Source organism: Sceloporus undulatus, chromosome 2 (genome assembly GCF_019175285.1).
Source record: "Sceloporus undulatus isolate JIND9_A2432 ecotype Alabama chromosome 2, SceUnd_v1.1, whole genome shotgun sequence".
Taxonomy (NCBI): Eukaryota; Metazoa; Chordata; class Lepidosauria; order Squamata; family Phrynosomatidae; genus Sceloporus; species Sceloporus undulatus.
In genome coordinates, this window is record NC_056523.1 from 36,130,908 (window position 1) to 36,147,440 (window position 16,533).

Here is a 16,533-nt window from a genome sequence, read left to right on the forward strand (position 1 = left end):
TGGCAGTTAAATTGTTGTCAAACTGCACAATTTCTACAGAGTAGATGCACCCTTAGTTTTTAGGACTGGGTTAGATAAATAGAACTGGATACATGATAAATTCATCATTTTATTGTTTCAACTTGAACAAATTCAAGTTATTGTTTTCTCCTGCCTCCCAAGAGCACACAGGACTGCTTGTGACCCAGGTGAGGCTACGTAAAGTTTGTGGTTGCATGAAATTGTCTTTTCAAATGGGTGGAGCAATTCAGATTTTAATGATTTTTTAAAAACATTATCATTTCCATCAGCCTCATGTCCTTTCCCCATGTGGTGGTCTCAGTTCACACCAATACTAGCACCTTATTCACCTTATGTCCATTCACAACCTCCTTTTAAGAAATTATGTGGGTACTATATTCCTTTGCTGCCTCTCTCTGACAAAAATGGTGTTCAACTTCAATCTGTTAACTCTCATCCAACTACTATACAGAAGCTGCCTAGGAAATGAAAGCACACAATTAAATCATAGTACCATGAGGGACCTGAGGATAATTTCCTCCTCTTAGTTAGCTTATTGTTCCAACACCCAACAGTTTTTGTGACATCTTTAAAAACAGCATTGTAGCAAAGAGAAGGAAAGAGCTGTTTTGTAATACTACAGACTGGCTTCAATAAGTTGATTGACTGACTGACTGATTGATTGATTGACTGATGATCATTATGATGAACATGATTAGAAATAACTTTCTTTATTTCTGAGTGTATCTGAGTTGAACAGGACATGTTGAAATATCTCTATTAATCACAGGAAAATCTGCCCTCTTCCAGACCTCAGAAGGCCCTATTATCAACATTCATCTTCAGTCTGTTAACTCTCATCCAACTGCTATACAGAAGCTTCCTAGGAAATGAAATCATACTACTGAAATCAACACATCTTGTAGAACGGTAGTTGGCAATGAGTTGTGCTGAATTCTGCAGGGTCCCTTGTAACTCATTCTTATACTTCCAGGTCAAAACAATAAAAACAGGAATCTGGAGATCAGATGTCATAAAATTGTACCAAGTTAGACAGCTCCCTATTTTGCCCTGAGCTGCTCTGTGCCAACTATCATGACTTCAGAAAGTGGACGAAAATTTTCATGGCAATATCTGAACATCCCACAGCTGGTCTGAGAGTATCAAAATGAAAGCTGTTAGAGTCGAGTGCAATAAGCAATGAACAGGCCCCATGTAGGCTTGGAACGATACATCTCTCCAGCAGAAACTTCAGCACCGATCTTGCATTTAAAAATAGATTGACATTTATCCAGGAGGCACACTTGTAATTTTGTAACTACAGCATTTCTATTAAATTTGATAAGAGAAAGAAGATTGGATCTTGGTCAGATATCTGAGGATTCATCTCATAGCAGGGGAGAGTCACTTGAGAGCAAAAGTAGAAAACAACTGCAGTTTTAACAAAGTGGAGTCAGATGTGGATTATACCTGGCCTTCAAAGCCATGAGGACCGGTGACATCAATATATGTTTCCCAGATTCACTATAACCTACATAGAAAGATGCCTATCTTGAAATAAAGTGTCAGCTCCATTGCGACAACAATAGATGTGAACATAAGGGAAGAATTTTCTTACTATATCTTAAGTATTATTTATTTAGAGGCAAGTAATTACCTCTCCTCACTTCCCTCTAAATGGCATTATTAGATTTCATTAAGAAACTTCACTCTCACTAATAGAACATACATCTGACTGGTTATAGGAATTCACCAGCATGAGAAATGGTCTAAGCAAATATCAGTTTTGCGAATACCAAATTTTACCTGGGTTGATGGTAAATGAAAAGGAAGAAGGGGTATCAAGGAGTATGCCCACTGGGACTGAAGGAAATTGATGTTTTCCTCCTCCTTGGTAACTTCAGCTGACCAAAAGAAATCAGTGGTGAGCTGTGGAGGTTGAAGGTAAAAAGAAGAACTCAAAAGAAGAAAAGCCCCAGAGGCAGCATTTATATTACTATTGAATGATTGATTGATTTCATTTTTATGCTGCCTTTATCCCCAAAAGGGACCCAAGGCAAATCACAAGATAAAAAAACTTTTAAAACTTTACATTAAAAAAACAAAATAACCTAGTTAAAATAGTGTGAAATTAAGATTTAAAACATACCAAAGTTAGGCGGGTTACAGACCGCCGAAAAGTGGCGGCCTGCACCTGCTTGTTTCCCCCCCGGATCAGGGCCTCAGCAGCCAGAGTGGCAGCCGCTGAGGCCCCGATCCGCCACTTTCCAGGCCGCGGGGAAGCGGCAAAATGCCGCTTCCCTGCCGCCTGGAAAGGGGTGTCCTTGGGGCTCCAAGCCCCAAGGACACCCCACAATGGCAGGGAGGAGGAGAAAGGGGCCGCTTGGCCCCTTTCTCCTCTGCGTCGCTGGGCGCAGCTGTCTGAAGGCTGCGCCCAGTGACACAAAGCCAGGAAGGAGCTCCGAAACAGAGCTCCTTCCGGGGCATTGGAAAGGGCGCACTAGGCGCCCTGGGGTGGCCCCAATATGTCACAACTGCACCGCCTCGTTTGGAAGTGGCACGGTCGTGACGTAGTGATGGCGGCAGCTGTGTGGAATGGCCGCTGCCATTTTCTACGTGCAGAGCGCGTACTAGGGTTGGGGTGTTCAGAACAGTTCTCAACACTATCTAACGCCCATCCTCATGGGTGTGCATTTAACTTGTTCATCATTCTCTGTTTCCCACACTAATCTATTCTCCTCACCTCAGGCTAGTTTCCTGTCTTCATCCACCAATAATCAACTTTTAAGCCTTAATAAGGCTAGCTTTGTAGTGAGCCTTTCTCTCTCTCCCTCTTTTGCTCACTCTATTCTTAGCCTTCTTTTCTGTTGCATTATACTTGTGTTATTTGCTTATATTACGTAGTTTGTATTATTTGCTACTTGTTATTATTATGTTTGCCATTACTATTATGCTTTATTTTGTATCCTTTGTATATATGGGTTTTGTATGATTCTGTTAAATATATTGATTGTTACCCTTTTAAGCATTGATAAAGCCTATTTATAGTACCTTGTCTCAATTAATCTCTTTTCAAATCCATTGTTCCAATAATTATTGTATTAGAGTTGTATTATATTGTATTGTTGTATTGCATTCAATTAGTTACATTTGCTGTTATTATATAATGCTTGTGGGAGTAAAGGAACCATGTTCTCTTCTTGTTACTGTTTTATTGCTGTATTGCATTATTGTATTGTCTTTCTGCTATTTTGCTACCAGGGGAATATCGGGAATTGCCATCTAGATGTCATGCCTTAATTATTACCATGTTGTGTATTTTGCATTTTGTATCTTTATGGGTTAAGTATTCGTAACTGTGATTGTTAATTTCAGCCATCAACTATTAGTCAACAAACATTCTTCTCCTTTGCTGGCAAGCCTATTCTGTCTGACTGCAGGAAACCCACTGTCTGAAGTATAAAATGAGTTCATTGTGTTCATGTTTGTGTCCAGGTGGTTAACTTATTGTCAGAGCTATGAGAGCAACAGCAACACTGAAGCATAAGGAACCAAATGACACCAAGGAATACCTGTCCTTCTACAACTTTTTAGTTCGTCTTTAGCTGAATGCTCTGAATAGCTGAGTAAAACAGTTGTTAATAAGCCTTTTAACCCTGGCCTTTTCAAATCAATGATCCACCTATGGTTTTACTTTCTTAGAAAGGATTCTACTTTTCAAGTAATAAAACATATTTTTCTACTCTTTACAATCTAATGATCATTCCTGCAAATGCTGGGTATACATAAGCCCATCAAACCATTAGCAGGTATGAAAATGTATTACCAAAGAGAAGATAGGGCTACATTTGCTTTAGAGTCAATAAAGAGGAAACAAAGAGATTTGTGCTCATTAGAGAATATCAATACAGTGTTTCTACCAATAAGTCAGCAGTATTGGGGAAAGCTTTTATAATTCTTACAAGAGAACTTTCACCACAGACCAGAGTATGCCTTAAGTCAGCCAGCAGCATGTATTATCCACACCAGTAGTGGATGGTGGCAAGTGATGGAGAACCTTTTACAGACCGAGTGCCCAAACTGCAACCCAGACCCCACTTATTTATTGCAAAGTGCCACATCCCTCTGCCTTTCTAGTAAGAAACTCTGGCAAACTCTGTGCTAGGGTGACAGCATGTGTGCCCACAGAGAGGCCTCTGAGTGCCACCTCTGGCACGCATGCCAGAGGTTCGCCACCACTGTGGGAATGTTTTACTTTAAAGGAGCAATACAGGTTTTTGAACCTATTAAAGGTTTCCAGCATTTAGAACATTTAGATAAGTCATTTAGAGTTTTGGATAAAATTCAGAGTGGATACATCACCCCACCAACACAGATGCCACCCACTGCAGTAGATTCATAGAGACCTATGATTGTAAGAACTTTTGCTCAAAAAACTGCAAATGAGGCCTATGAAGATGTTCAATTTGGATTTAAAAACAATTGCATACAGTTGCTGAGAAACTAACAGAATCATGGACAGATATGCATAAATGCAAGCTGGCTAAACTTAAATTTACCACGTGAATGCTGAAAATATTGGCTTTCAGTAATTAATATTGTCCTCTTTGCTTCAGTTTTTGGAAGTGCCCTCCAGATAACTGCACAATGACTCTGGTGTCAGTGCATTAACACTGCAGTGTTGCAATGGCCAGTGGCTAAAACTAATACTTTTTTTTTTGGTCTATCTCCAGATTTAAAAAAATGTATTAGTTTTAGCCACTGGCCATTGCAATACTGCAGTGTTGATGCACTGACACCAGAGTCATTGTGCAGTTATCTGGAGTGCAGCAACAAAGAGGGATTATTTAGCAAGGCATGGCCTTGGAAAATAGCACACCTAGGATAGCCAACCTAATGGTTTCCTTAAGAGACTCAGATGAGGACTCAGCTTTAGCTTTTTAAAGTAAGACTGGATCAAACACCCACCAAGCACTGTATATCCAGAAAAGGACATTGTGGAGTGGGAGGGAGGGTACCACATGATTCTCTTCTCATTTTGTGTGGCTGCTGTGTGCAAAGGGGCCGTTTTGGCATTCTCGTGTGACAAGCTGTCTTCTAATAAACTTGATGCATGGAATGGTTTCCTGGCATGCAAATGCTCAGGCCCATCTGTTAGGGTGAAACAGTGCCCACTCAGAATGATGCACACTTATCATGAGGGAACAGGGTAGTGTTAGTTACATAAAGCATAGGGTGAAGAGGACACAAAATGAAGTAAAGAAATCCTTCCAGGTTTCTAACAAGAACAAATTAGGAATGTAAATACCATCACTGCTCGTCTCCAATTCTTACAATGCACCTCCCACATCTCTTTGCCACTTCAGATATTAGCTAGTATGAGGTCCCATGGGGTAGGATTTACTGCTTATCAAAAAAGGGGGGGTGGTCTTTGTCTGGGATAACTTGCCATTTATGCTACACTTAAATGCATTTTTAAAAGGAATTACTACTCTGAACACAAGGCAAATACTGGGTATTACTTACCAAGGGTCCAGAAAGGGGCATCCAACAATGACCAAATAAAGTACCTGCTCCAGATCTTGATATTGTTTTTTATTATTATTTCTAAGGGAAATTATCCCAAAATTCTCCACAGTTAGGAGAATAAAACTACTTTTGAACACTGGCCTGAAAACAGCATAAACCACAAGAGCAGCCATAACCAATATAAAAGCCTTTCCTTTTGTCTACCTCCTTCCTCCTTTTTATGCACAAAAAACTAGTTAGATTTAACTAGTTCATCCCTCAAACTCTGGTTATTTCTAAGCCTAGAGAAATTTATTTTTGTTTATAGCATTTAAAGATTCTGGTTTCAAAGCACCTTCCAGTTTTTCTAACTGACAACAACCCCCCCCCCCCCCCCCCAAAAAAAAACCCAATGTATATACTCTATATAGAAGCTCACCCAGCATTCAGCAACTTGTATCTTCAATTCTAATATTTGGTATAACTGAAATTCTTGTTTTTAAAATAAAGCGATTGGATTTTATATGCTGAGCTGGACTTAATGAGTATGTGCTGCAGTATTTTGATGTTAAGCTTGGACTTGATCAGTATGTGCTGCACTATTTTGACTTTTCTAAAAAAAATCTCTTGTTTAAAAGAAAATGAAGGAAATGTATATATTTCCCAGGTCTCCAACATACCCCCAAATGTTTTCATTGACTCAATATGAAGTCTCCTCAGTGAAAACACCCTGCCTTTTGAAAGGTCTGTGATAAAAGGGAGCAAAGAAATAGGTGTGGCTGGAAAGCCTCTTGTAAAAATACTGCTTGGGGCCAAGAGAGTGAAGGAAACAGAAAAAGGCTCAGAAGAAGAGGTTAAAGAGGCAGTCAAGGGAGAAAAGAAACCATTAACAGAAGGCTAAATTGCTCTGGTGAGAGGGGGCCCAAAAGTACCAGCTTGAATTCCAGGAAATTTTCATGGGCCTAAAGTTTGGAAAGTTACAAAACATAGACAATCACAGGTACAGCTATTCTTAGTAATGGTTTAATTTTCCTTCCATGCTTTCTTTTTTATGTTTCTTGCCAGTAACTAAGGGGTGGCCTGTAGCCACCTCAGTCTTCATCAGATCGGGTCCACGGCCCCGATCTGACCTTTCTACAGCACAAAAAGGAGCCACAAAACGCGGCTCCTTTTTGCGCCACAGAAAGGGTGCCATAGCTTTTTGGCACTCCTTTGGCACTGTGTCATCTGGATGCAATGCCAGACAAGCTCTGTGACCCCACCCGCTGTGTGGTAGGGTGCGCAGCGTGAAACCAACATGGAGGCAGAGTCGGGGCATGCATCCTGTGGACACCACGCCCCCACTCCACCCCAGTGCCAGTCTTTGATGTTGATCTGTACAGCCTCTAAACTAATTCCTTTCAGTTACCAGTCACCTGTGTTCTATGACAACTCACTCTATCACACTTTGGTGGGGTGCTGCTCTTGCTTCTAGTTAATTTTTTTAATTGAATACTACAAACTGCTGCATAAGGCATGGGCCACCATTTGAACTATGTAGTCATTCTCCTCAAACATTTAAGAGGCCACACCCCATAAATGTAAAAGTAAATCCATGTTACAATTGCACTGGAAAATATGCACATGCATTCCTTGTTGGGCTGCAACTTTTTGCAACACAGCATTCTAAAACTTACTATGGAACATGGTTTGCAGGTCACAATGAGATAAAGGTGAAAGCTATTTTCTCTATTGATGGAAAAAAAAAAAGAGAAGTCTGTGAGGTTTCCTGGGCTCTGGGGAAAAACAAGGAAACCTGTAGTTCAGGTATTCCTGAAAGAAAAGAAGGACTGAAGGAAGCGAAACAAAGGCGTGTATCTAGTCTGCAAACTAGCTAGGAGCCATTCTTCTGTTCCCCTCAACAGTTCCCACCCTCACTGCCTTTGTTTCCCTTTTCATGTTTTTGTAGCTTATGTGAATCTTTATTCACATAAAGTGGGACTTCGCCATCTGTGGGCCTGTCATCTGCAGATTTCAGCATCCATGGATGGCAAGCCCCATTGTCCCAAATGGCGGTGTATGCACTCAACCATACTAGCACTCATGTGCGTGTTGCATTGCCATTAGGGCCAATGGGACTTGAGGTCCCACATTTATTTATTTATTTATTTATTGTATCCATGGAGAGGTCCAGAATGAATCCCCTATGGATAGGAAGGTCCAACTATATACAGTATTTAATTCTGTCACTACTTTGTACATTTTTTAGCATGGGGCTCAGATCCAGTTGGGGACAGACAAGGCATGGGTGTTTTTCAGACTCCTCTTGGGGTCTTCTAATGCAGCCTTGGGGATGTGGGCTACCAGCATTATGTCCTACTTGAGGGAAAATGGTTCACCCCACGTCTGGGTGACAGGGAATTCTACCTTCGGGATTTTTGATGGCGTAAGTAGAATAGAAAGGTTAGCTTGTAATGTTTTGATTAAGTATAGTTTGCGATTATATTGACTGAGCATTCCCTTTTGTTTAGAGTAGCCAACAAACACCAGAGTGTGGGCCAATAATCTTAATTCCCAGTTGTCGTTGAATTTTGTCTGTATGGGGACTTGGGATGTCTTATTGCTCTTGCTATTAGTATTCTTTAGGGCATCCGCCCTTGGATCTTGTCCCTCCTTATTACTAGTACTATCTGAAGCTGTGGTGTTATAGGCCCGGTACAGAGCGCCCCAAAAGGGTGGTCTGCCGGCGCCCTGGTTTGCTCCATGAGGAAGCTGCAGTGGACAAACCGCGCGGCTCACTCAGGGAGCAAAAAGAACCCCGCAAAAAGCACCAATGGCGCACTCGCAACGTCATGATGGAGTTAGGTGTCCGACACGTCAAAATGGTGGCACCCATCTGTACAGGGCGCTGCCATTTTGTTGCCCTTGTCACATGCTAGGGTTGAGCCTATCTCGTGTGCTCAGTATTTATGATCAATTTACCAATCTAGAGTAGGCTCTGGGGGTGATAAGGGTATATCCTCAATAACTGCCTCCCCTCCTCAGGAGGGGAAATAGTGATTTTCTTTTATTTCTTTTCCTTATTACCTGGTGAGTCTCCAGATAGTAGTTGGAGCCCATTTTGCTTACAGCCCTGTCTGGTAAAAAACATTTTCAGAATTTAAAATCCAATATAAAATGTAGAACATAAAATAACCACAGCAGTAATCCCAATCAAACTAGTGATGTAAAATGTGAGGCCATTGCTGAAACATCAGCCTCAAGGACCTCACTGCCTTATTCAGTGTGGTAATGGAGGGAAGAGCAGTTTTTATAGAGGCAGCTTTGCTGTTCTTCCTACCTCTAGCAAGATGTAATTAGAGGGAAGGGAGTGGCCTCTGGAGCCAAGCCTCAAGTTCCTCCTTGTCCTCCACAAACTGCAAATGGAGGGAAGAGGGTGACAGGGGAGGTACACAGTGATTTATACCCATGTGGAATCCCAAATGTGTCATTCCAAAGGTCCAGTTTCTATGCCTAGCAGGTGGTTCCCATTTGTCAGCAGGTGGGTCAACCAGTGTCTGCATCCAAACCCATGTTGAAGTCAAACTTTTACAGCTGTAACCAATAAAAAGCTATAGCCTCTTTTATCCCAACAAATGCAGTTTGGGTCATTGCTAAGTGGAGCCTCAATCACTGCTGAATCCGCAAATGTACAGATTTGGCAAAAAGGCATACAAAAATGTGCATACTTGTAAAAATCTGCATTAACGTACACATGAATTTTCATGCAAACCATTATAAACATTGCAGATGTAGCATAACAGAATACCCTAAATATTAAAAGAATGTGAGGCTAAGGGAAAATGAATTTGATAGGCTTATCAACTATTGATGCCAGGCCCTCCAATATCCAGAAGATTAGCAGATGTGGAAGGCATTGAGAGTCTGGAATGATCCAATCAGTCCAAGATTGCCCATTATTTAGGAAGGCAACAATACCCACAATTTTGAATTAAAATTAGGAGAAGCAGCGTGATGAAGCAATCCCTGCTGCCACGTGTATGGTGCTGATCATACAGGATTATTCTGGAATTCCAAGTTTTGTGTCCTCTGTGGAAGGTGAGACTGTGGATTCTAGTACTATGAAACACCAACTCACCTACAGAATAACTGAAGAACAAGGGGGCTGATGGGGAGAGGAAACCAAATTTGCTCTAATCACCCTCCAAAGCCAGATAAAGGACAGAGAATTACTTTAGCAACACAAGGCACCATCTGCTTTATTCAGAGAAAGGTTCTGTTCCCACTCAAAGGGACTCTTGGGAGCTTTAAATGAAATAAAACACCAATGGCCAAAGGAAGTTAGCATGAAGAGTCTTATCTTTTTAAAGTGGACACCACATTACCGCAAACCTGAGTCTTACCCAGCCCTGTGCATTCTTTTGAAAAGGGGGATTATTCAGGACTGAAATTTGTGAGACTCCAACATGGTCAGCCAAATACTCCAGAATATATACCAGTGCTTCTGTGCCTAAGTGATGGAAAACACAGGATGATAATTTCGCCACAGTGAAAACTTGTCTAAGACAACAGTTGCTTACTTGAAAAAAATGGTGGAAAACCAGGCTGCATACCCTACTCAGGACAACACTTTGCAGATACATGGCAATGGTGAATAATTCGTTTACTATTGCCATGATGTTTTTAAAAACATGGTTCTAAAAATTATCTGTCCTGTTGTCTGTCAAGGTTAGCATGACTCAAATGCCAGCCATGTAGAGTGGGCCCTTGTTTTACGCAGGGGATCTGTTCCGGAACCCACTCACCCCCCCCCCGCATAAAGCAAAATGTGCGTATGCTTGAGTCCCATTATGTCCAATGGGGCTCATGCTCACCCCCCGGCCACGCGCATCATTCCCGAGCCCCATTGGATATAATGGGGCTCATGCTCACCATGTGGCCGTGTGCACACACTGCACATTCTCCTCTTTCCCAGGCAGCTTCAGAGTAAGCTGAAAGCCACCTATAATGAGCCTGCATATGGCACGGGCTCACTGTATTACTCCCCCCCTTCACACACACACACACACACACACACACACACACACACACACACACACTTCTTTGTTCTTCTGTGAAACAATGAGGTCAACAAAGTCACTGACACAGAAATAACCAAAGTCAGTCCCCCATTCTCTCCCAAAATGCATATGGTTTCAAGGATGTGCTAATCTAACATGTACCATAGTGAGTAGATATTGGGCTGAAACAGACCACCCAAAAATGGCGGTCTGGAGGTGTCCATTTTAACTCTGGAGGGACACCACAGACGCCAAACCGTGCGACATCCCTCCAGAGTAAAAAGAACCCAGTTCTTCTGGGTTCTTTTTGTGGCACTTGGGTTACATCATGAGTGTGCCACTGTCGCACTCGCGACGTAAGCAACATGCAGCAATGTGTGGATGTTGCGCGTCCCTTACGTCAAGATGGTGGTTACACACTAGGGTTCTGGACCGTGCGGTTGCTGCACAATCCAGAACCCAAGTATCGCCACTGCCATGCCATTTTTGGCTCATCTGTCTTGGGCCATTATGACTGCAAGGAACTTTGGCATTAGAAAGACATTATTCAGCCAAACTCCTGTGTCTTTTCCCCTCCTTCTTTCTAGCAGTGTCCCAGGAGGCATTGTCAACTGATGGTCAACAAAAGAAGAGTAAGACAGAAGAATAAAACAAGGAACTAGAAATTAGGGACAGAAACAATAACCAAGAAGCGAAAGGAAAGCCAACATTCCTGAGAACAATGGCCTGTTCCAGACTGCCAAAATAAAGCTGCTTCGGGTCTCTTTGGAGGCATGCTATTTAAATGATGCATGGGTCCTAAGAGTCCGGAGGTCGCACCAAAGCCACACTCCATTCCTAAGCACTGGAGTGCAGCTTTTGGTGCAGGTTCCAGATTCTTAGGATGCATGCATCATTTAAATAGCATACCTCCAAAGAGACCCGAAGCAGCTTTATTTTGGCAGTCTGTAACAGGCCAATGTTTCAGATTCCAGTGGAGCCAACATATTTAAATCTTTCTTCTGCAACTCTGAAGGCTAGCAAATAGGCAATTTCCATTTTAATATGGTTCCACATGTTGTGTATCTTCCAGTTTACCTACCAGCACCTGTCTCAAGATGAGAGTCTGTTTTCTGTACAACAAGCATGGATGAAGGGTGCATCATGTGGATAAATTTGTATGTGTTATGTGAATATTTACACAACATTCACCCTAAATTGCCACAGCAGAAAAGAAAGGTAAGACTTTTAATTGAAATAGCCCCAAGTTTGGGATGGGACAGAGTTTCCATTCAGTGCAGAAGCTCCCTCATATTTTGATCAACAGCAATGATAAAAGCACAGCACAGTATCTTGGAAGAGGACAACCTATTTAATGAAAAACATATCCAGGGGTAACCATGTTGGCCATATAGCAAAGTACAAGGATATCCAAAATCCACAAAACAATATACCTTTATTGAAAGTAGCTGATGCCAAATCCATGAGGGGATCATAATATCTGAGAATATCCCTACCTTATGTTTTGGATAGTAGTAGGTGTGAGGAGAATTGAAAAAGCATGAGAAATGCTAGATCTTTGTTCTCTCTTTACAGTTTTCATTTGCTAAGGCATGCTCAAGAATAACAGCCCAAGCTTGGGGAGGAGGGACGGCAGAACAGGATAAAATTAATTACCGCCATCTCTTAACTTTCCAATGCAAATGTTTACTGCTAAGCATGACATTTGTGTTTCAGCTCATCCTAACTAGAAATAATTTCTATCAAATGGTGGGTGGGGGGTTTCTTGATCTGTGTGCTGCTGAGAGAAGGAGCAGCAGATGTTGAAGCAAAATGCAGACACCCCTGCCAAGCATTGCTAAGGATGAGAGTTTATCTAATGTGTAAACAACCACCTGCTGCAAATGAAAAATTGCTCCCCCAGCCACCTGATTAAGGCAAACATAATGACAGGGGGAAGCTGAGAGACAGCTTGATTGGTAATTTCATCAGGACTTTTGAACCAAACATTTATCTAGAAGTAGATCAGTAGGACACAGAAAGGTGGGGGAGAGGTGGAGAAATTGTCCTTTTTAAAAAAAAAACTGCTTTCTTCTTCCTGTTAGCCATAGAGACCAAAATAAAAAAGATTTCAAAACCAAATTGATCTTCTGTGCTAAAATACTTCTAAGGAAATGTACCTTTATTTGTAAAATGCTACGTATAATTCAACGGGGCAAAATATGAAGTCAAGAGGAGGACATAGATACGATAACAATATTAATCTCATTTGGTACAGGGCAACGAATCCTAAGAAGAGTTTTATCCCTTCTCTGCATGCCCATGATGGGTTGCAGAAGAATATGTGCAAAATCACAGATTCTGTTATAGACAGGAAATGCTAGTCTGTACACCTGAATGTGCATTTGGAGGCCAATCAGAAAACCTATCGATATCCATGATAGCACTAGGGTACAATGCCTTAAACAGCATAGGATCTGGGTATTTGGAGGGGATGCATGGAAGACTGCCATCCTCAGTATTGACCTATCTGGGATTTCAGGTTCATTAGGGAGCCTCTGCTTGAATTGCCCCACTGTAGTGTGGCCCATAGGTCTCCTCACATGGCAGGGCCTTCTCCAGCCTCCTGACTATAAAACTCCATCCCCTTAGAAATGAATGGAGCAAAGACCAAGACTGTCCTATGCAAATAAACCAACGGAGAACTGCCTTGACTTCAATACCTAATATTCCTTTAAACCTAAATCTGTGTAGTACATCAAAACTGAATGTTTAGGGTATTATTATTTTTTTAGAAAGAAACTGCCTGCTTTAACTAAAGGTTGGCTACATAAGGCAGATATTGCTTCCCTGTGTTATATGATGTGGCAATGTTCAATGGTTACTCCTTTTTGGTCGAATATGATATACTGTATTAATTTTGTGTTAGGGAAAATCTTTGGCAGTTTAGATACACATTTTTTAAAACCCAAATTCTTCTGATGTGGAAACTGAGGATCAACTCTATTGGATACATGTAGTTTTCTTATTTCAAAAAAACATATACTCAACTGATGGAAAGATAAACATTAATCTTCTATCGTTCAATGGTCAGAAGACTTTACTGCTTTAGCTACACATGAACATATATCTCCTAGATCTTAGTCAGCTTATATCAATCTATATACCTAGCCCTTGTTATATTCTATGTACTTTTCCTTCCCATTTTTCTTTCTGTTTTTCTCTCTTTTTTCTGCTCCTGTTTCTTTTCTTTGTAATCATGTTTTTAAAAACTGAACTTTAAAAAGCTATTTTAAAAACCCTAACTTCCAGGAGAGATTTGGCTACCCTCTTATGTGCTTACTATTTAGTTCACGAGTTAAAAATATATTTATTTGCACAAGCAAGTGTTCTAATTGTTTGCTTGTTTGTTTTTATTTGATTTTACTGAATTTCATTCAATATTGTAATTTTAGATACTGTATATGGAACATGTGATTTTAGGTGTGTGCTTTTATATAGGCTGTTTACTGCCTAAGTTCTTGTGAGGAAACATGGGATATACATCAAACAGCAATACCAACAGCAGCAGTAGTGGCAGTAACAAAAACAAATTACAGTTGGCCCTCCTTATACACATGTTTTTTATACATGGATTCAAGCATCCACGGCTTGAAAATATTTTTTAAAAGTATACATTTCAAGTATCAAATCTTGATTTTTCTATTTTATATAAGGGACACCATTTTACTATGCCATTGTATTTAATGGGACTAGAGCATACACTGATTATATTATTCACTGAGGTTCCTGGAACCAAACCCCAGCGGATAACAAAAGTCCACTGTATGTTCAGACTACATATTGGTGTGTGTATCTTCTTTCCAGTAATAGATGACTTCCATGTTTCAGAACCCTGATTCTCTCTAGAGATCATTTCCATTGGTTCAGTGCCTAAGTCTGTGAATTGCTTTGCAATCACTATTACAGACTATGACCCATGGTCTTATGTGCTGAACAGCCAAACAAATTAAGCTGTCCACTTCATCATCCCAAGGTTTCTCAGACATAATCCCTTGGAACCATTAGGGTCCATGAGAGGTTGCTGGTGGTTTCATGAGACATCATAAATGGAACCCCTCACCATTACTTTTTGAGCTGTAGATATAAAAAAAATGCAGGGATTTCCTGAGACCTGACAATTATTTCAATGGTTCATCCAAGGAAAAAAGGTTGAGGAAGGCTGCTTTGTCCACTGGAAATGAAAAGTCTTGAACAAATTATTTGGCTGCTTATTACTGCAACTATTACAGATACTGAAGTGGGGTAAAAGTAAAGCATGAAAAACAGATAGGGACCAATGGTGGAAAATAAAAATTCCTTAAATTCTCTCAGCACTGTTAGGCACCATGTGGTATAAGAGATCAAATAGAGCTGTGGTCCTTCAGGTGTTTGGGAATTCAGCTCCCAAAGGTTCCAGCCAGCTCAGCTGCCATTCATTGATTCTGGGAACTGAAGTCCAAAAACAGCTGAAGGACCAAAGTTTGGGACTCATTGAAATAGATGGTTGATAACATATTCTAGAAGATCTCTGCTTGTGGTTCACAATTTTTCTCAGGGCAGTTATGTTGACAAGAGATTTCCCCTTGCTTGTATATTTGGCAGGGGCGTGGCATTCAGGAAGGCTGAAATATAACAGACAAGTGAAGTGTGCATAACTTGTGACTATGTTTCTTAATTTAAGTTTGGATATCAGAGAAGTCATTGTGTACTGAGTGGAAATGAGAAGGGATGGGAGACTGATCCACAAAGCCCCATGAGCCTCTGCGGCATATAGATACCAATGGAAATCAAATTTCTGCTGAACACAAAGCTTAGTGCATAAAAATTAATCAAGTACTACAATGACTCGCTTTATTCATAATACTTAATGGTCATGTAATAGGAGTTTTTATTCAGCAGTTAAAGTTCATAAGTGCAGGTTTTACATGTAGAAAGGTATTATACTGATGGTTTAATTACACACCTTTTTGCACACCAAAGGAAATGGATTCTGCAGCTTTCATAATTAAAGGCGGACTTTGGAGGGGGAATGAACTTTGCAGTAAGCAGTCTGTCCCCTGTTTTTAATCATGTGTTTTTGTTTTGTGTTGAGCAATTCAGAATCTCATTCTAAAAATGTGAGTGTCAGAATCAAGCAGCAATAAGTGCTGTGGGGCTAGTTTGAGTCAACTGAGGATAGCCATTCAGAAACTCTGTCCTTTTACAAAGCATACCTAAAACATGTATCATTGCTCTTCACTTGATCAGATGGATTCCACCCCCAATAGTCATATATATTAAAATTGTACCTGTCAATACCTCAGATGGTAGTGAAGAAAAATGATCTGAAAATACTGAACTGAGCTTCTTATGCCCAAGTTTCTTCTGAGTTTCTTAATTTACACTGAGTGGCATCTATTTCAGAAATATGAATAAGGCTTCATTCATTTGATGTTTCCATGTTAATGCCACCAGAAGCCTATTTAGAGAAATGTGGTCATTTTCCTACTTCCATCTTCCCTTGAACCTTTTAATCAGTCTTGCTTGACCTGGTATTCCTCCAGATGTATTGGCTTACAACTCCCACCATCCCCAGCCAGCACAGCCATGCTGTCTAGAGTTGGAAGGAGTTATAGTTCAACAAATCTGGAGGTCAGGAAGGTTGCTTCAAGATATTTGATATACAGCCCAGAGATTAAAGGGAAGGATTTTGGTTCATTAAATGGCTGCCGTACCTTCAAGATTCTGTTTGCTTGGCACATGGATTGTTCTATTTTGTTTATTATTATTATTACTATTGGAAATAAACCAAAACTGTTCTGGGAATCATACCTTCAGAGGTGAACTTGAGTAGTTTAACTCTTAGAAACAAAGGCTTAAGAAGAAAGAAAAACCCACTAAATTCTCTGAGCTGACTACACTCTGAAGATTTCATTAGACAGGTGGGGTCAGACATCACATTGGGATGACAACAGTGAGTTGCCGG